This window comes from Syngnathoides biaculeatus, chromosome 14, assembly GCF_019802595.1.
Source record: "Syngnathoides biaculeatus isolate LvHL_M chromosome 14, ASM1980259v1, whole genome shotgun sequence".
NCBI lineage: Eukaryota > Metazoa > Chordata > Actinopteri > Syngnathiformes > Syngnathidae > Syngnathoides > Syngnathoides biaculeatus.
This window is the reverse complement of record NC_084653.1, coordinates 11,691,948-11,714,156: the sequence shown is the minus strand read 5'-3', so window position 1 is coordinate 11,714,156 and position 22,209 is coordinate 11,691,948. Positions and strand designations below refer to the sequence as shown.

General features: G+C 43.5%; 1 pseudogene; it reads right to left on the bottom strand.

Moving 5' to 3' along the window:
* Positions 1-316: 316 nt before the first annotated feature.
* Positions 317-22,209, bottom strand: part of LOC133512513 (obg-like ATPase 1) — a 57,622-nt pseudogene continuing 35,729 nt past the window's right edge.

The following is a 22,209-nucleotide window of genomic DNA, read 5'->3' as shown; positions in this document are numbered from 1 at the left end:
GCTTGAGGACTGACAGTTTAAAATGACCACTTTCATGGCTGAAACGCACCGGATCCTGGGTTTGCCCCCTCCTTGCCCAAAATCAGCATCCCTGAACAAATTTAATTACAATAGTCCCCTCTGTCCTGCAGTCAATGTCATGTGTGTCTTTTTAATTCTCTAATCAGCGCTGGACAGAAACGGTATCGCCGTGGCCATGCCGCTTCCCACTCGATACAGACATCCCAAAACACACACAGGTTGGTTTTGTCAAATGTTTTATTGAGTGTAGACATCTGGCCTACTGTAAAACACGCATTATCTGCACAAGTGGGGAGAGGAGCAGGTGGCATTGTCCTCACTGTCAGCTGTGACAGTGCTAGCAGCCGTGATGGAGATTAATGAAGTATCTGGAGAGTAATATGCTCCTTACAATTTGGAGTAGGGGGCTGATCCTGATCTTGAATAGCAAGGCTGTCCGAGTTTAGTGAACCTGCGGACCTTGGCATTGAGAGGGATTTGATCCTACAGGACGTGAGACAGAAAGCGAGCGCGCAGCGGCGGCATTTGTCAGACATGCGCCGTCACAGTCAATCATTCTAACTGAGTCACTTTTGCTTGGGTACATTTGGCACATTGAATTTGAAAAAGAGGATTTCTCCCAGTGCGGTTGTTGTCTGTATTTCCCCGCTGCCTGTGTGATGACAAAAAGGACAATTGTTTGAAGTTGAACATTGGACAACAATTAAAAAAAAAAGTTAAAGTATCGACTGATATGTATGGCTATCCATTATTCGCCGCATTAAATACCCACATTGTAGAAATAATTGAAAGTAATATTGCAAGACTTGCTTCTGGTCTCTTTTATTTCCACTAATAACTCGTCATTTTTTTTGTCCTTTTCTCATCTCCTCAAATGCACTCACACACACACACACACACACACACACACACGCTTCCCTCCATGTTTTGTTGGAGGGGTGCCGAACTTCCCACTGAGAGAATAATCCTCTCTTTTGCTCATTCGTGTGCACATGCACAAAATGTTAATAAACCTTTGATTGTAGCGCCATCAAACTTCTGAAGGAAAAAGAACAAGTTCTAACATTTCTTTTGTGTACAGTAAGTATTTGTTCCCCTTCCCGGCCAACTCAAAATAATTGACTTGAAGTGCTAATATGGACAGGTTTATGCATTCGGCTCCTGAACAGCGTGCAATTAATTAGAAGAATCAATGTCCCTTTAAAGGCTCAGGGGACCATTTAATCCAAGCTCAATACTGACAGAAACACTGGCTGGAGAGGGAGACAGGGGAGGAAAAAAAAAAAAAATCAATGGCTATTTGTGATTCCTGAGTACGTATTAAAGCAGACACGTCTAACTGGTTCATTTGCACTTGAAAGCAGCCATCTGGAGCAGCAAGCTTGGCTTAAGCAGATATGATTACTAATAATGTGATACCCCCGAACACCGGCCCCATTCAGGAAGCCTATTCCCACAACTGGCATTAAATAGACCTTAATGCCACAGCAAGAAATGTTTTTATGAGGCCCAGAGAGGGATCAGTGAGAGAGCACGCCGTGAGGACCCAACACTCAGATCTCCACATCGGTCAACAATGGTGGAACTCCCCCAGGGACAGACACGTTTCACTCTTTGTTTGCGGCTTATGAAGGGTGTGGACAATACACAGCCGCTGCATTAAATATCAAATACCTTTTTTTTTCAAGTCTTGAATAATAAGGAGATTTAAATGATTTCATGGTATTTCCTATTGTGTGTTGGTATAATTAAATTAGTTTTGCGTGTTGAGGAGGGCAGTAGTAGGTACTATTTTACAAAATGTGACATAAGGATTACAAACACACTCGTAAGGATTGGTTTTGTTGTTTTGACAGTTATTTGCATTCCTGCACATAAAAATGTGTTTGTGGTTGAATGTTATGCTCGATTAATTTCCCACTATAAGTAAGCAAATTCAATTCAGCTTGAATTTCCTCCTTCCTGTTCAAAATGGTGGAATGTCAAGAGCTCCCGTGAATCAGAAGAGTCTGCATTCAAGCAATTGATCGTCCTAGATCGGGCCTCGGCAAAAATTTTTAAACTGAGAGCTACTTCCTGTGTGCTGATTAATGCAAAAGACCAGCGTTTTGATACACGATTCTGAAATAAACTTGCCCAAATTAACCTTCAGTACCTACTAATGTTAATAGTTAATAATATTCATCTATGCGAGAAAAGGATGCATCATAAAAACAGAAAAATATCAATATTTAAATGATCACCTTTCAAGCATTCTTAGGAAATCACAATGTCCGCTGAGCTATTTTTAGAAGAGGACTGCAAGCGACTTATGTGGTCGTTGGGGGCAACCTGGTGACTGCGGCACAATCTTGTTGATGTCTGACCTAGATGGTGGCGACAGAAAGGGACAGGGTACATATTAACTCCATTCATTAATAATAATAAAAACATCAATAATAATATAACGTTTTCATGATACATATCATGTGAACTGAGCTTAATTTAGTTCAAAAGATGCTCAAAAATGCCATTATGAAATGTAAAATGGCTTCCCGGGAAAGAAAGAAATGCAAGTCCAAATTATTTTCTACTTATCCGTGAAAGTACGCTTATTTACGGAATTTCACACTTGATTTAACTTGCCGCTTTCTGTCACTGTCGCATTACCGGCGCTGTGACTTTGGGGTTTGGAGTGCTCGGAGCCAAACGGCACGGCGTTGTACATCTGATAAAAAGTCTGCATCGCGCTTCCGTCATCCAGTGAAGGGACATATAGTGATAACGATATGCACAGTTGGAGCCCAATGGCAGTGTTTAGAGCCAGGAGCGCTGTACTTGACAGGATCCATGCTGCAGTGTGCGCACTAATTTCTTCCCCCGAGTAAAGGTGAAGAGCAGTTTGCAGTCGGCGACTGTCAGCTCGACTGATCACACGAGACTTCCCCTCATCTGTGCCGGCACGCTGGCTACTCACCTTGACGGCGCTCTTGCTGCCTTCGTCTTTAAAATCCTGGAATGTCATTACTTCCGCCATAATGAAGCCCTTTTCCAAGTCTGTGCAGATCTTTCCGGCCGCCTGTGGAGCCTTAGTTCCTTTCTGTCAGGGAGCAGAGCAAAGGAAAATGACAAATGCATTGTTTTATGGAAGATGGATTACAGCGAAAGAAGTAGACAGTGTTTGATGAGGTGATAATGTCGTGAGTGTCGCACAGACATTTGTTTTCGGGCCTCGAGTCCTGATTCCTGGATAGCCTTCTAGACAGTCGGGCATTGCCAGGGTAGCGTGGATGGCGATAAGAAGTCAGCCTTGCTATCAGCGCCTTCTGGGTTCCCATTCCTTGTTGTTATTGATTTCTGCCCGAGTAATCTCGTGTCATTGCGGGGCTATGCTTGGCTCTCTGGTCAGAAGGGCAAGAAGAGCCAGTGTTGCAGTGAGAGGCCAGGACAGTTTAGACCTGCGCGCCTTGATAGCAATTGATAATTCACATCAAATTCAATAACCTCTCTCTGCACTGGACGCAAAAAACTCAGGCAGTATTAAATTCTGGAGTGTCTCAAGTAGAGCATAAATGTAGAGTTTTACTTGAAGTAAGTTCTGGTCCAGATTTACTGAGCACAACAATGAGCAGCTTTCTGTACAATAAAGTAGGAGAGTTCTTCACACGATCCAGCGCATGGCAGTGAGGGCAAAGAACCACATTGGTGATTTCAACTTAGTCAAAAGAGGAGCTCAAGCCTCACTATGTGGTAGAAAAAACACGTAACAAAGGTTACGAGAACAATCCAAATGTTTAATCAAAGATAAGGAAAGAAAAATTACATTAATTTATGCATATGTTTTCTGTATTCATTGTCCTTGTTAGAGTCTGAGGCGAGTTGGTTCCTCGTCCAGTTTACTCCGGGTGAGAGGTGCACACATTGGAATGGTTGGTATTTAGAAAAATCAAGTTAGAGTCCAATGTTTGCTGATTTTGGGAGGGCAACCTAAACTCTGTTATTACCTAAAATATTTAAAAAAATTACTATTTTTGAGATCAGGCCGTAGCCCTGTCTCATGTAAAAGCTGTGCCTCGGTGCTATCTTGTGGCATTTTGGCCCCAAGGAACTATGTGAGAAGAGGAAACTCTATTCTAGCAAAAGGTTGAAGTGAGGCAACTGGACTCTCCTCGTTTGTTGAATTTGCATTAATTTTTGTTCTTGTTTTCCTAAAATGTTCAGAAATCATTTTCATTTCATATTCCAAGTGTTGTAACTGGATTTTGGGGCCTAAATTTATCATGGCTAGTGCTGCACGAGATTTAGTGGGTATCGTGATGTAAATTCTACCGAATGCTTCAGTCAAACCACTGCATCATCAGGCTGTGAAAATATGGAATTTGTTTAGTATTTATTTATTAATGAATTATTAAAAGAGGTCAAAAATGATTTAGTAAATATAGTCAGCCAGAGCTGCAAGGAATCCAAAGTTATCAAAGTCCTTTCACCATCGTTCCCGTCATACTACTGACAGAAAGTCCTCCTCCTAATTACTCACTAAAAAAACAAAAACAAAAAAAACACCGTTTCAAACACGTTTTCCTCACATTTTTTTACATTATTGAATGAAAGCTGCAGCTCCCTGCTCTCGTGAACGGAATAGGTGGCCAAAATGGGGAAACGAAATGTCAGCATTTGGAGGGTAATAACTTATTAGCAGCGTACGGTCAAAAAGCAAAAAAGAACTATGAACTACTTCATTTTTGGACTGGTTGATGGAATGTTGACCTAGTTTGTATAGAAAATGAATTTTCCCAAAACTAATCATGTATTATTTCACGTTAAAATATATCACATGCTTAAAAAAAGTGCAATGTCATTTTTCCCCTTAATACCATGCAGCCCTAATTTTATGGAAAAAGGAGCCTTTAAAAAATTGCGTCAAATTATAGCCAGATAAATTGTTGTCTCACGTGTAAAGTTTGACAATAAATCCCGTGCAGACTATTTGCTGTCTCTGTTGTTCAGTACTTTTTTAGAAATCAGAGGTTAAATTCTGCAAGAGCGAGTAAGACCCACTGTAAGGCCCACTAAAGTGGTTGTTGCCCCACAAATTATTCACATATAAAAACACCGCTCGTCGTTTTAGAAATCGGTTGCACCCCGGAGTCCTCTTTAAGGCCTCACGGATGACTGATGTTCAATTTATATGCATGGAAATCAAGCTGGCCAGCGATGACAAACGAGGCAAACAAGTGATGTGGCTGCTGTGTATCACGGGGGACTCGTCAAGCCCTCCTGCTCTCCCGCGAATCTTTGCATCTGTGCTCAGGAACTGTTGAACGCTTTTAATTAAGCATTTAATCAGGCTGGGGTCAACATATTTCATGCCACAAGAATGATGTGGATTTAATGGCGCTAACACATTACCATCTCTTTGCAATCTCACTGACGGATTGCTTGCAATGTTAACTACCATTAATCAGCATCAAGGTTTGTCCATGTGGAGGACTAAAGGGAAAGGGGGGGGGGGTTATTTTATTATTATTATTATTTTTGTAATATGGTACATTACAACAGATTTGCATTGTCCTTGTTCAAAGCAATGCTGATAGGTATTGGTCACCTCTAGCCTGCCTAATAAAGCATGTTAAAGGACTTGGGAACACTGTTAGTGTAGTTTTTACAATGCAAGATATATTGGCTTCATACTGCTCCACAATAATGTCATCAGTCATGCGGCGGGAAGAGCTAACGTGTAGATGTCATCACAATGTAATGCAAGCTGTCTCGTGTAAAAGTGAGCTCACTTTCCCCTCTGGCCCCGTCATCTTCAAACTTGTGTGAAATCTTGTCTGAACGTCTGCACCAACAGGTAAAAAAAAAAAAAAATCTTGGCAAAGAAGCAGTTTAAGCAGCACCTTCCCTTACTAGTGTCCCAATCTTCTGAGGTTTATTTTATTTATTTTTTTTTAGCAAGAATCATCGCTTGGGCGATTATTTTGGGTTACAAGCAAAAAATAATTTGCGTTATAGACGAAGTTTGGATATGCAACAATTCAAGTGAAGTGAAAAGTAAAGGTGCCAATGCACTTTCAGCTGTCAGACATCCTGACATCACTCTATAGGCCACACCCTTTAAAGGCACACATCAATATAAATACTCTACTGTAGTCTGTGTCTTGAGTGCATATTATATAAAACTACTTTATACCGCTTTCGGCAACCTTCGGAAACACTCGACATATATGGACGTGTTTCTTCTTTTTTTTTTTCGTATTTTTGTTAAATCACACGTGACTTCTGTTTAGGAGGACCAGAATTTTTCTATATGTGAGATTCTGTGTTGAGATCATCTGAGCACGCTGCACAGAATACAGCTAAAATTGTTAAATGCCTGATTTTTGGACTTCATGTCTGAGGTCTGTTACAGATTTTTTGGGGGGAAAAATCCTTATGTGTGAACTATGGCTTGTAATGACCACCAGAGATGGCATTCTCTGTATAACAGGCCCGTGGACAATCGGCATGATTTTGAAACTGTCACTTCAAGGTACAACTATTAGACCTTCTCCAAAGCCAAATGCAACATGTGCTAAACATGTGCAATTTAGTGTAAACTAACAACATGCCTTAAAATTATGCTACATGTTCACCAAAGGTTGGTCTTGTTTTTAGATAGTATCTTGTCACACATGATGATATGTATTTCCCAGGAAATCAATATTATCCAATCACTGTAAAATAAGTGGTACTACGCTGATATATGCTTATCTATAGAATGATCAGATTAGGGTGATTCGGAAAAATAGTTGACGTACGATCTCCTTGCAATTACATTTTGTGGTGAATTGTCAACATGAAAAAAGCACCAGGAAATTGTATCTCCCAATATCTTTATGTTCAATAAAACTCAATGAATTATGTAATGTCTGTTTTGGCCGAGTAAGACAAGAACACAAAACTGAGTTGAAAAAAATTAATGCATGTACTCCTCCCAAAAACTATAAATATTTGTTTCACATTGTTTACAATAAACAGTTCTTATGTGTATTCTTTTACATTTTAAAAGCACAACAACGTATTTGTTTGTTTTTTTAAAAGTCCAGACCAACATCTGTATTGATGCAAGCGCTGTGATCCCATAACACAAAGCTCTCAGCTGGCCGGGCTGTGTACACTGAGACACAGAGGGAGGAGGGGCCCCCGGCAAGGCCCCCAAACACTGGAATGAAAAGCGACATCAATTTTGGCACAGACATCCTCCGTCACACAGATTAGGCAGGCACAATGCGCGGGCTCCTTATCTTGAGCGGCAGGAGGAGGGCAGGCAGATCTGCACGGGATGGAAACATTTTCATGGACGTAATGGGCAAAATCAATTGTTGCCCTCCTCAATCAATGTATAGCCCCCACTTTCACTGTTCAGCAGCTCACCAGTAATTGAAGTTATCCTGGGCCTGTAATGACCGCCCAAAGCACAACCATGACAAAGTTGAGAGTGTGTGATATCAGTGAGGCTGCCAGCAGGGTGGAACGTGCTGCATTGGTTTGTGCGCTCCCTTACAATCTGTGCTGGGGTTCGGTTGGGGGGGGGGGGGGGGGCACTTACTCATACACTCCATGCACAGACCTCATCAGGTCCAGCAGTTAAGAAATACTTGAGGTGAAGGGCAGTGAAGCCTCCCGTGCTGGAAGAGATGCATTTTAGCCACAATCAGCTGTTGTGTTGACTTCATTGCCTTTGATGGCAACACACTGCAGCAGCCGGGCCCCATTCATTCTCATATTAACCTATTAAACGAATATGATGGGTCACTTTGTTTCGCACAAGACATTCAACTCTCCAGTGGTTTCTTTGATTAATTAGCAGCTCGTAGACTCATTTAGCGTTTTTTAAGAATTGAAGCAGATGACTCGCTCCATGCCGAGAGTCGGGGGGGGGGGGGGGGGACTCTGCCGTCATAATTTTTCTCTCCATAGAGGTTTTCACATAAGAACAATAAACCCAAAATGCCCAAGTTATAATTATACCTACAGTTGACAGATGACAGTTAAAAACTTAATTTAGAGGAAAACCCTTTGACTGAGTTGTTCAGCAAGAAGAGGGATCCTTTGCTTTATAATGGTAATTACTCTGCCATTTATTATTCTATCAGCACATGTAATTAAAGGAGTGGATGGAGGAAGCAGTTGATAGTAAAATGTGTTCACAGTGAATACTAATCAACCTCTGTGTCTGGTGCTCTGCGCAGGATTTACGTACCTCGTCTTGACTCTTGTCTTGCAGCGGGCTTTCTGGTGCCGCTGCAGAAATGGAATGACCAACGCCTCCGGCTCGCGAGTGTCCTCCCACTCCTTCATTTTCGTCAGCCTGGTAAAAAAAACAAACAACTGCTTGGATGCAGTGACCAGCCTGAGACTATTTGTCATCGGTTGCTGCAGCAACGTCTGAAGACTCTGGGCCCCATGAGTTTGACTTTCTCTCGAAATAAAGGAGTACACTGAAATAATGAACATGCTTTGTTTAAAACAAGTTTATAACCTTATTCAGCAAAAGCTACACTAAGGGCATTATTTATCAGGACAGCATTTGTTTATATGAAATAGGTCCTCAGAGAAGGGAAGCAATTTAAGAGTTTTTTCTTTCAGTAGATGTATTTTTTTTGCTTTCACTTGTGAGTGAGAGGCAAGCACTTTAAGGTGGCAGTGAAATCAACTCAGTTCATAACAAGCAGCAGTTTGGCAGACAGTTTTACAAAAGAGAGGCTCGCACCCCAACCCCAGTCTGGTGGCCATCAAGGCCACCAAATGCGATGCATCCGGGTGGACAGGTCAGGAGGACGACCCGGACGCCAAGCACCAGGATCCCCACGATTCGGGCGATTCGGGTGGACGGCCTTGGTAAGGAACCCAACGGCGAAGCAGGAAACACAACAAGGCATGCAACAGCTCCGGACGAAGGCCTCCCCAGACGCGGTCGCGGGCCGGTCGCCGACGAAGCAGGAGCGTGGGGCGACCGCAGACCGGTCGCCGATGAAGCAGGAGCGTGGGGCGAACGCGGACCGTCGTCCCCCGCTGTCGGCTGGACTGGAACGTGAGGCGGCCGTGGAACCATCGCCGCCGTCTGCTGGACAGGAAAGTGAGGGTGCCAATGAGCCGTCGCCATCCTCTGTTGCTGTCGAGAGAAGGGCGTGGAACGATCGCGTGCCAGACGCCGTCGAAGCAGGAACAGGGGGCGACCGTGGACCGGTCGCCGTCGAAGCAGGAGCGTTGAACGGCCGCAGACCGGTTGCCGCCGGTATTCCTGGACAAGGATGAGAGGCGGCTGGGGAGCCTGCGCCGCCGTCTGCTGGGCAGGAACGTGAGGCGGCTGGGGGGCCCTCGCCGCCGTCTGCTGGACGGGAACATGAGGCGAATGGGGAGCCCTTACCGTCGTCTGCTGAACAGGAACGTGAAGCGGCTGCGGGGCCGTCACCACCTCCTGGACAGCAACGTGAGGCGGCTGGGGAACCCTCGCCGCCGTCTGCTGGACAGGAACGTGAGGCGGCTGGGGAACCCTCGCCACCGTCTGCTGGACAGGAACATGAGGCGGCTGCGGCGCCATCACCACCTCCTGGATGGGTACATGAGGCGGCTGCGGAGCCATCGCCACCTGCTGGACGGGAACGTGAGGTGGCGGCGGCACCACTAACTCCTGGACAGCAATCTGGGGCTTGAAGAGTGGCTCCTGAACCCCCACAGGTGGCACTGCGCTGCTTTGTTGCTCCCTTGGTGTTCGCCTTGGCACCAAAGAACTGGGCGTTTGTTCCGGAATGAGAGTCGGCTCCTTCAGATGGAGACCAGCTGGCTCATAGTCAGGGGTCCCGGAGGAAAACTGGCCGACACTAGGGGGCGTGAATGGATCATCCCTGGGCACTGCACGGAGCGACCGAAATGATAAAGTCCTCCTCCTCTTCACTGGGGGAAAATAGTTCGCCTCACCTTTATCAGAATTCGCTCTAGCTCTCTGCAAGTCGTTTCTGAATCCTGTTTTTTGGGAAAACACACATTGCGGATGCTCTGACAGGACCGTCTTCGATACCAAATTCCATCCTTCCCCTTCGACGGTCGCCCGGGAGCCTGTCGCCACCGCGATGTGAGTGTGACGCGGTAGTGAATCTGCTACCAGCTGCGACGTGGGCTCAGCTGGGGGAGGAGTCGATGGATGCTGTGACACGAGAATTGGTCAGCAGCGCGTCTGTCAAAACCATGATGTGAGCATGGCAAGGCGGCGGATCTGTTTCCACAGCGACGTAGGAATGGCGAGGTGGCAGATCCGTTCCCACTGCAATGTGCGCTTGACTTAGTAGCGGATCAGTTGCCGACTCTGTTGAAACTGCAACCTGGGCGTGTCTCGGGAGCAGATCCGTTGCGACAGCGACATGAACCTTGCTTGGTAGCGGATCCGTAGCCACTGCAGCGTGAACCTGAGTCAGCAGCGAGTCAGTAGCAGTCGCGACGTAAGCGTAGCTAGGATGGTTCTCTAATCCTTGCCGGACCTAGGCCGTGAGGACCGGCAGTTCGGTGCTCTGCCGCTCTATCTCCGCCCGCATTTCGCGATAGAACACCTCGTGAGTTGGCGGCCCCTCCTCCCTCTGGGCTGGAAGCTTCGCCACCAGCTGCGGGTCTGCCGGTTTAACTGTTGCCGGGGAGGAGTGAGTAGAAGAGGATGGCGTCTTTGTTGCCGCGCAGCGGGAGGCACAAGAGAGTGCCCAGCCTGGGCGTCTCTTCTGGCCGCCATGCGCAGTTCCCGGGTAGATGGCCAAGCGGGTTCCCTCAAACGGATTGGTGGACTCGGACCTGCCGGGTGAAGAAGCTCGGGAGCAGGAAACGCGGGAAGGTGAAGCGAACTGACTGGGATTAAAGATCTGGCGAAGAGATTCATAGTTGAAATAATCCGAGTCGTAGTCAGGCAGCCGGTCATATAAATCACGGTCTTCCTCGTAGTCCGAAAAATCAGAGTCCAAAAGAATGTGAGGTGCTGGACGGGTCGTGGTAGGGACATATTCATAGCTTGCGGACGGAGCGTGTGACACGGAAGCGGAGAACGTCATGGAGCCTACACGGATCGGACAGGCTTGGTCCTCCGGCAGTCGGTCTACCTTGCGTCGTTCCCGGCGACGCTGGGTCTTTCCTGCTGGGTCCTGTTTTGGCCAGATCTACCTCAGCTGTAGATCTCTGCAGTTCATCCAGAGTGATCATGGGCCTCTTGGCTGCATCTCTGATCAGTCTTCTCCTTGTTCGAGGTGAAAGTTTAGAGGGACAGCCGGGTCTTGATAGATTTGCAATGGTCTGATACTCCGTCCATTTCAATAGAGCTCCTTGAGATGTTTAAAGCTTGGGAAATCTTTTTGTATCCAAATCTGGCTTTACACCTCTCTACAACAGTATCTCGGACCTGCCTGGTGTGTTCCTTGGTCTTCGTGATGCTCACTGCACTTTAAACAGAACCCTGAGACTATCACAGAGCAGGTGCATGTGTGGTGTTTACATAATTCACCCGCTGGACCTCAAGTTGGGTTGTGGGGTTCCGCACAGACTGTTTTTGTTATCATACTTCCGGTGTTAGGGTGTTAGTGAGTTCCTGCCGTTATCTGGTTAGTCTTTTGATGTCTTCCATTAAAACAAGGTCTGTTCCTGTGTTCGACACTCTGCCTCCGACTCCTTTTCTTCGGTGCTACACATTTATACGGAGAATTGATTACACGCAAGTGGATTCTAATTATCATCATAAGTCAACATTGGACCATTTAGAGATCCTCACTGAACTTCTGGAGTGAATTTGCTGCTCTGAAAGTAGAGGGGCCGAATAATATTGCACCCCCCACTTTTCAGTTATTTATTTGTTATTTGTTTTATTTCTTATATATATATATATATATTTATTTATTTTTTAACTTGTTTTGTCCAAAAGGCTGCCATGTCATGTTAATCTGCCTTGGGCCTTCAGAATCAGTAGTGGTGGCGGATGGAACTGTCTCTTTAACCAAAAAGATTTCAAATTCATCCTTCTGGGGTCAGAGCACTGGTCCTCAATGACACAGCATTTTTTCCCCCTTGGATCAATTGGTCAGAGCTCAACTTGTTACAGCCAAGTTTGACATTTACTGTGCTCAAATCTACTCCAAAGCCAGCCATTGATATTGCAAGCCCAGAGAACAAAAGTGCATGCACTTCTCGGTTAAATTGTCCCAATTGGGCCCAATTAGCCATTTTCCCTATGTGTCCCTCATGTGACCCATTAGTGTTACAGAGTTCCAGGTGCGGGTCTGTTAAATTTGGTGTTACGGCTCTAATGTTGGTCAGTGGAAGTTCAATGTGCCACCACAATTCAGAGTTTCACTTAGGGGTTTACTTACTTTTGTTGGCAATGGTTTAGACATTTGAGCACCAGTAGGTCTACAAGATGTGAGCCGACTTTTCTACATTGGAGCAAAATGTCAGGTCTACATTGTTGTCCCAAATTGATGGACATTCCTCGTCATTTGGTGCTTTTAGTAGCAGTGCAGCACGCTATTAGCAACATGTTAGTCCCAAAGTATCCCATGACTGGTTCTGCATTAAGGTCTTCAGCATATGGCTCACCTCATCAAAGCCGTCAGACGGCCTTCAGTTGTGTATGAGATCATCCGCATTGTCCCTGAATTCATTCAGGTCCATTCATTCGTCACCTGTCCTAAACGCTTTTGTGCTTTTCCTCTTTGTTTTCCAGTGCAGCAGGACACCTGACATAGCACAGCAAAGACGGCGTTAATGGTAACTCTCGGTCCGAACAATATAAGGGGAGTTGGGGGGGGTTAGGGCAATTATGAGATTAGCACTACCAGTTCTGGAGGCCGGGATTGGACGAATTTGAAAGAACAGCAGCTCACAAATCCATTTTCACACGGTAGCCTGACACAGGTCTAAGGCAGGATTGATTGGAAAAGTGTCCCTGTCATTATGTGTTATCCTAGTTTCCTGTTTAAAGAGCCGAAGAATCAAAGACGTGGGGGGGGGGGACCGAGCACCTCAGTGGCACGGTCATTCCAATGACAGTCTGACGAGGGGTTCGACAATGATTAGCAGTCTAAATTATATGACAGGAGAAGTTTGCTTTGACGTGAGGCTTTCCCAAACACGCTGGGCTCGTGAATGAAAAATTGATGTGGCAGTTTGTCAGATGCACAGCTATTAAAGCCAGAGACCCTCTTTATGTTTACATGCAGTTGATGTCTGGCTGTCATCCAGGTGCCGCCGAAGCCTCGCTATTAAAAGCAAGAAAAAGTCCAACTGAAGATGGGCGCTGGGTCTCGAAGGTAGAAAATCCAATCGGCGATAATAAGAGATGTCGTTTGTCACTTTTGGCCGCACGCAGTTGTATTTGGTCGGCACGTGATTTGCATTCCTTAGGTACAGCGTTCGCTACAGGCGACTTGAATAACGATTCACAATTGATTCTCTCCGCACTAGTCAAGGGGCTGTGATGCTTTGAATAGACCATTGTACACAAGACTGTAATTGGTGAAGACCTGACAGAGCCGAGCCAAGTTGGCCGTGTAACGAAGGGGCTCGTGGTTGCGGGCTGAGGGATGATTTTAATAATGTGAAGCCCAGACGGATAACGTGAGGTGCAAATGAGCGCGGGGGGTTCTTCTGGGTCCTTGCACTGAGTGACACAGGTGCAGGCAAACATCTTGCAGGAACAGGAAACAGCCCCTTCCCTCAAGTGCACAGACAAAGCACTGTCAATTAGACGCCGCCGTGCTCCATCAACACCACTCCCAAAACTGCTTCTGTCCACTTCACTGCCATCTGACTTCCGCCGCTCGGCCATTCGTATTTATGTCCTTTCCAATTATAACTGTGAACACACCTGTGGAGTGCATAAATCAGGCCGACTGTTTATGTAAAACATGACTTCCTTTTGCTGTAATTGCTTGAGTCACATCTTTACTGGCCCAAGTGATAGTGGAGTTGGGCAAAACATCTAATGAGACCTGATTGGATTGAAAATTCTGCTTTGACAGAAATAATAATAATATTGTTGTGATCCTCTAACTCAGTGATGGCCATTTATGTCCACCTGGCTTCCTATTTTTTCACATTGTAACCTGTGTTTAACATTTAATTTATTATGGTTTAGTCTCCAGTGGTTTTGCATATTTTCACAACATGAGACGTAAAATATGAAACACTCCTGAGGATGATGCAGTGATATCACTGCAAGCTACCACAGCAACAATTAACTATGTTTTAAATCAAAGATGTAATTACTTTTCTCAAAAAATGAGCATGATTATATTTGTAAAGGCTGAATTCTTAAATTGGCTCTCATGAGATAATGCAGATGCACTTAATAGGAGGCTCAATTAGTGTTTAGTTTCAAGTAAAAAATCTTTTACTGGTGTTGAGTTAAACAAAAAAAAAATAGATGTGTGTGTGTGCAATGTCTTTTCAGTCTTGTCATTATATCTCAGCATTGAGTATCATCTCAGGGCTAATAGAAGGATTCAGCACTTTCTGGCCTTGCTATCCCCCCGTCTGAACAAATGAAGCCTGAAATTTTTATTCTTTTTATAATGGAATTCCAATGGCCTTTGCTGCAAATCAAGTGGAAATTCGTGCATATCAAGTGTGAAAAATGAAATGTTAACCACGTTTTAATGTGATTAAGGGTGACAGGAACATTATTTCTGCTAATCATTCACCAGCATGTGGGCTCAAACAATGCTTGGCGGACAAGCATTTTGTGCTCCTTCCAACAAAGTTTCCCTGGGTTTTAATCCACTACAAATTCAGATTACTTCATAGGCATTTAGTACGTTGTGATATGAAAGCAGTACACACTGCAAAGTGCTATCATGTAACTTAAATGACGTGAAATTGGGAAATGACAATAAAAATGAATGTCGCGCACAGACTGGGTGTGACTAGAGATGTCCCATGGGGAGAACTCTCCCTCCCCTCCCCCCTGGGGCTGCTCTATTTGTCTTAATGTGCGAGAACCTGAAGGGGATAGCATAATTCCTGTGTTTCCACACGCCTGGGGCTTCCCCGTGGCTTTGTCAACGCTTTGATCAGGTTAAATGGTTCGGAGGGAGAAAACAATAGGAGGTTCTAGAATACAAGGGCAGCTCGCTGAGACAATGACCTGGGCCTGACGAGATGTTCATACGGGCTGGCTAAGACTAAGCCTGCTAAAGGCGGGCTGTCACCTACGGCTCGAGAGTTTCTTTCAGATGCAACTGAATGATAGTGGACTCAAAGCAGAATCCACTGCATTGCCGGCGACATAAACGAGAAGTGCCATCGTAAAATGTCCTTGAGGCCCCGTAACTCAGTGGTTAGAGCACTAGTAAACCAGGGGTTGTGGGTTCGTATCCCACTGGGGCCTCGACTCCCTGAGAAGGGTTGGAGATGATACGCTGTGGCGACCCCGAAAGGGACAAGCCGAAAGAAACACACACACCATTGTAAAATGTCCAAACTTGTTTTCTGTATTCCATGAAATACAGAAAATGGCATGACATAACAACCTTAACACGCAAAATGGGCGTGGCTTGATACGTATCGCCTTCGATATAATTGTGGCCGTTGCTGTGACAGAGGGCAATTTTACATTACTTGGTAATCATATTGTCTTGAAAAGAAAACAACCAGACAGCTGCATGGATGGCACAAAAGGAAGAGCAAACAGGAGGATGCACATGAAAATGCTCATTTGCCGATTCAGTCATGTGATTCAGTAGCAAGTGAAACAAACTCTTGTTCTCAAACTGGTGGGCTGACTCTGAGCAACCTTGTCAGGAGCTTAACAGGTTAATGGCTGAATGGAATGCGTGTATAGTTTTTTGTTGCCGTACAGGTAAATGACATGAAATGAAAAGATCACTGAATGGATGGTTTTGATTTGATAGTCACTGGAGGATTTATTCATTTCATTCAAATGTTCATTCAATGATTTGGAACATTGCATAAACACTTGGGAGCTGGGGACACTAATTGTTAAACTTTGTATGTGGAATTCTTTGCCATTCTTGCTTTGTGTACAGCGGCACCTGCTCAACAGTCCGGGGTCTCCGCTGTTGTGTTTTAAGCTTCATAATGTGCCACACATTTTCAATGCGAGACAGGTCTAGACTACAGACAGGTCAGTTTAGTACCCCCACTCTTTCAGTATGAAGCCACACTGTTGTTACACATGCAGAATGTGGTTTGAAATCGTCTTGCTGAAATAAGCAAGGGCGTCCATGAAAAACATTTGACTAGTTTCACATTGACTTGTTCACAAAGAGGTGAACCTCTCCCAATCTTTGCTTGTGAACGACTGAGTAATTCAGGGAAGCTCCTTTTATACCCAATCACGACACTCAAATGCTCCCAATTAGCCTGTGGGATGTTCCAAACAGGTGTTTGATGAGCATTCCTCAACATTCAAACAAAACAAACAAAAAGTTGAGCAAAACATTTTCTCTCTTTCTTTTTCTATCTCTTGTTGTCTCACTATTTGTAGAGGATTGGGACAGTGGCCTGGTCCAATTAGTAAAAATCTGCAATTGGTCCCTTACAAATGTTGATAATTGCCACAAGATGGCACCATAGCAATTCCTTTATATGAGTCAGGACTTTGGCCTGACCACATAACATCAAATAGGTGAGTTTTTAGGAGGATTAATGGAGCATAGGTTAAAGAACTAAAAACTGAATTTGCAAATATTGTATCACATATATATGGGAGAAAAGCGCCCGAACTTGCTAAATATAGTACTAATGAAACTCTTCTTTCTATGAGTGCATGACTGTATTATATTGCCCCCCAGTGGCCAAGCCACATACACCAGATATTGCAACAATGAATGGCGTGATCATGTACAAACTGTTTAATCCTTTATACTCAGTTCGAGCACAATATCACTCTACACTTGAATTTCTATAATGTACTCCCTGTTTACTTACCAAAACTAGTTTACTGACCAAAACTGTGCTGAACTATAAACACAGACACCTGAGCCTAAAACCTGCTGCAGACAATATTACAGGGCCAGCATCTTTACACAGGTAGAATGTTGCTGCAACAACCACCCACTCCCTTTCCCCCTTGCTTTCTCAGCTCAGGGAGACCAAAAAATAAAAATAAAAAAAACAAGGTGTGAGCTCAAGGCAGGCAAGGAAGTCATGGAAGACGGGGGCCATGTGGGAAATGTTTCATCCTCCCAGTGGTGAGCTCCGGAGCGACGAGCGTGCAGACACTCGGCGCTCCCCGCGGCCAAGACTTGATGGAAATGCATCATACACGGTATCTCTGAAGGAGATCTGACACGCTGGCGCACATAAGCGCCAATAATGTCAACCGCTTTCAGGCTACAAAGCGGGCGGAATGTTGAAGAAACACATCTCAATGCATGCACAATGGGAGCAGCTTTAATTGAGAGCGTCATCTCACATCACACCATAAAAGAAAAAAGACTCGAGAGTGGGCTTGGAAACAAGCTTTTTTTTTTTTTCTTGAAATAACTTTTGGATCTTCGATGTCCAAACCCATGCAACGTCTGAGAGGATACTTTGTCACTTTTAATGTGTGTACCTGATGGAACCCAAAAGGAGCAGTCATCAGTGAGAGGTCAAGAATTCTCTCTGTGACCAAAGGACAGGAAAATATTTCCATTTCTATGAAATTAAGTACACACTATGTCTCGAAAAATTTCTGGGATTCCATGCTAATTTTTCTAGTTTTCAAATTCAATTGTGTGTTCAGTAAGATTTTTTTTAGGCTTAAGTGAGATTTCCTGACTCACTCACTAAACTAGTATGGGTGACAATGGAGAGGAAAAGTCAATAATACCCTAAAGATTTAAACCTGGAAAAGTTTCTGGCAGCATGATGATGTCATGGTTAGTACGTCTGCCTCGGAGTTGGGCTCTGGGTTTTACTTTCGGCTCCGGGCTTCCATTGAGTGCATCAAGTTCTGAGGCTTCCCATACCATTCACCAATGGCATCGCTACACTTATCTTAAGACGTCAGCCCCCCTAAAAACATTTCAAGCCCCACCCAAATATTTGTTACTATACATTTTTTTACAAATTAATCCTGCAAAATACTGATTTTTTTTAATTGACCCATAAAAATGTGGCACACTTATCAAAGAATGAGCATATTGAAACAGGGAAGAATAAAGAAGAGTGTGGTTATTTTTTAGGCTCCTTCTCAAAGCTATTCGTGAGAGCTGGGCAAAAAAAAAGCATAAATTAATCTGAAATTCAAACTGTATCCCTCCCAGAGGACTGTTCTACCTCAACCAAAATCCTTCTCCTTATGGGGTATCCATGCTGTCATTCACCAGCAGTTGAGTGAGCGAGAGAAAATAAAGGGGCTAGAGTAGAACGGGGGGAGTCGTCAGCATGTGACAAAATTATGACAAGAGCAAGCAAAGTGTGAAGCGCCGAGGAACACCACACACATTTTCCATCTCGTCTCCCCCCCAACACTCCCAAGATGACAGCTTAATGTCTACCACATGCAATATTTATTCCCATCGTGTGTCAGGCTGTCTAGCTGTCCCAGGGAGTACAAAGAATGCCACTTATTAGAATAAAAGCAGAGGGAAAGTAATCAAGGACATACGTAACATCAGCCAATCATGCTCTCTTCCAAGCCTGCATGTTTTTTTTTTTTACTCCCGCCGTGCAAAACAGTCAAACAATAATCCTAATAATGAGGGATGTGGATGTTCATGTGGCAACCCTAAATTTATTTCTCTTATTCTGGGTAACCCACATTTATGGAAAGGTATATCTTAAACCTCCACACGCAATAGGTAAACATCAGTGAGCCCCTCCTCCACACTTTGAAGACATTTAAACTTACTCAACTACACTTTTAAAAGTCTTTCTCAACGGCGCTTCTCCCACATTTCTCCAAATAAGAGCTGAAGCAAAGCGTGGATGCGTCAAGCTGTTTACGTGTCAGTCCCAGTTGAGGTTAACTGCAAAACTGGCACATAAAACAAAAGAATTGCGCATTGCATATATTTAAACAGCAAAACGTTCAACCCAACCATGTAATTTTGCGTAACGAAAGTCCGCTAAGTAAAGGCTTGCATAAGTAATGGGGAAAGTCATTGATGGGCTAACATAAATTAGCATAAATGTTAGTGTAATTACAGTAGAAACGTTTAAAAATTGGTTCTTTAACACACAAGGAGCAGAAACAAACACATACAAACATAGTATATATATCCTCTCTGCTCTGCAGGAAGAGCGACAATTAACTGGAGTTTATTGAAGATCTTCTCTGCCTCTTCTTCCTTCCTCTTAATTAGATGATGCATCTCTTCCAGGATGCCGCGGCAAAACACGGGACGGCACTAAAGATGTGCAACTCATAATTCTCACCGTGTTCTGTAAAAAGTAATCAAAATGAAGGCTTAAAACTCTGATATAGATGGGATGTGAACGGCGAACTGCCACTCATAAAAGGCAAATACATAATCATGACACGACAGGCAGTGTTTTTTTTATTTTATCATGCCCGTCATGTTGGACACTTTGAGTCCAAATTTCAGCCTCGGAAAGTGGCAAGACATGAGCACTCTTAGTGGTGAGCAAAGTTACTCCATGTGGGATCATCACAGGACAAATTGTTAGCCTGCCACCTCATTAGCAGCACAGATGACACCCAGGCTTGACCGGCACAACAGCCAAAGGAGGCAAACTGAGACATGTCGATCGTGTCCTTTCATTAAGTCAACGAGGGACGGTCAACAAGTTGCCTGACCGGACTGGCCATCCGTTTCTGTGTCGCGCATGGCCTCTTGCGATGTTTTGAAACAACTGGCTGAAGGAATCCATTAGGACTGACTCAGGGCTGGAGGGTGTACATCTCAGCTTGGGAAAGTGTTTTGTCAGCATATCACACTGCACAAAGAGAGTGTAAATGACGTACTTCGTGCTAGATGGTCTTCTATGAGCCTTGGGATGATTTCAATTAAAAGTTCCTTTAAATATTAACTGAAAAAAAAAAAGGCTCTTAACCAACCAGACGTGAACATGAATTATTCTCATTATTATTGTGTATTTTGTTTTTCTTACGTTTTGCATTTTGAGTGCAGTTTACTTGCTTTTAGTTTGATTTGTATTTAATAATCATTTGCCAACATGTGTTATGTGTTTGTTTTGGGGACTAGGGATGGAATTTAGCCCTGCACTAAATCTGGTACTTTTAAACTTTAATTTAATTTGGTTAATGTGTTTTATTAAAGTGCATTGTCACGGCCAAATAAACAAAGAAAGACTCTCAAGACAATGGGTGAAGGATAAACAGTAAATATTATTTACATTATGTAAATTGTACTGTGTTTGAGGTTGGGGTGTCATCATTCATGTTTCAATCTTTGAATGTTAGCTACATAAAAAGAAACAAAAATAAGATCTTGAATCTTAGATTTGCAGCTTCTGCAAAGTGTAAAAAAAAATAAAAATAAGTGTCACACTAACGTGTTTGATCTTGGAATTAATATTGTGTTCATTGTTGCTTGATTATCATGGTGTTAAATGAGTGCACATGAGGATGAGCTTTATATGCAAGTCAAATAAATACACCTCTCAGTACTTGAGTGAACTGAGGGACAGCTCCAGAGAGTGTCAAAAGGGATACTCTTTCCTCAAAATGTGGGCTCAGGTGAATTTACAAAGTTGTATTTTTGTTCATGATAAATAATTGTGTCCTACAAACGCCACTTAGTATTCATACTATAGCTGAGAGGATAAAGAATCTAATCAGTCCACATCCTGTGAGTTGGACAACTCTTGCTAGGACTCTTGCTAGGACTCCTGCTAGGGAAAGGAAAGGCCTCCTTCACTTTGATTGTCAAAGGTCCTCCTACAGGCCAAATTGCGTGCAAGACTTTCCATGCACACATATTATACTAAATATCCTATATAAAATTATGAACTATTGATCAAAATCATGACAAAAAAACAACAACTTTGAATCATTTAACTGAGAAAAAGTGGACAAATTTCAGGGTAAAAGAAACACATTCAAGGTACTGTTTTATTTAATGTATTTATTTGTTTATTTTTAAGTGGCAGTCAAATGTCAAAACGAGCAAAATTTGATCCAATAATCAAGAACGTGGAAATGCAAAGATTCATCATGGTAAGCATGACGATGAATTTGAAGTGCACAGTATTTTATTGCCGTAGAACCCAAAGCTGTGCTCTTTTACTTAATACTTGACTACTTAGTTATTGGGTGTTTGTGTGTGTGTGTGTGTGTGTGTATGTGTGTGTCTGTGTGTTTATTCTGCTTGCATGTGAATCTCTGCAATCTGGGCCTAACAAAGAGTCTTTAAGTGTCTTTTTTCTTTGGTGTTACCACATTTGGTTTGCCAGTGGCCACAGGATGTTGTGTTCACTGTCTGTGAACCACTGTGATCTTGTGGTCCATTTACTCCCCTTTGCAACTTTTTGTGTCGCTGCTTTCAATTTTATGTGCTTTATACACCCACTAACAATGTAGTTTTTACAAATAAACAGGTTCTCTTTTCTATTGTTTTAATCAAATTTGTTTTAAGCCTTAGAAGAAGGATCGCTGATTGAACTGAGAAACAAACTATAAGTGAATTACACCCACTGGACACATGAATAGGTAGACTTGCAGAATCTAGTGGGACGAAACAAAAAAGCCACAACAAAAGATTTGCCATTACAATGATGTTAATGCACAGTTTTGACAGATTTGGCAGAACGGTTTAAAAAGGTGATTTTTATTGTGGTTGTCTAGTTTGTTGTGTAGAACGGAACGTTAGCATACTGAGTAGTGATTAAATGTATTATGTGCTTGCCTGTCAAAGACTTTTACCACATGTAAACTCCAGCCACAATAATAAACAAATAAATACAATGTATGAGTTGTCAATCACAGCGTGGTAGTAGTATAATCTTAATAAAGGCCTCCATTTTAAATTAATTTAATCTTACTATATAATGCAGGTGTACCTAATATTGTTTAGTGTCGGGTGAGGTACTTTCAGTATTGTGTCATTCCAAACCACGATAAGGGGCAGATGGAGGGGAGGTAGTGGGTGGGGGACAAATGACCTATGATAAATGTTAGCTTAGCGGGTTGAAAGCAGCCAGTGCAACAGATGCTGAGAGGCCGTTGATGTTCATGGGATCGTTTAAGGTGAAATGGGACTTATAGCA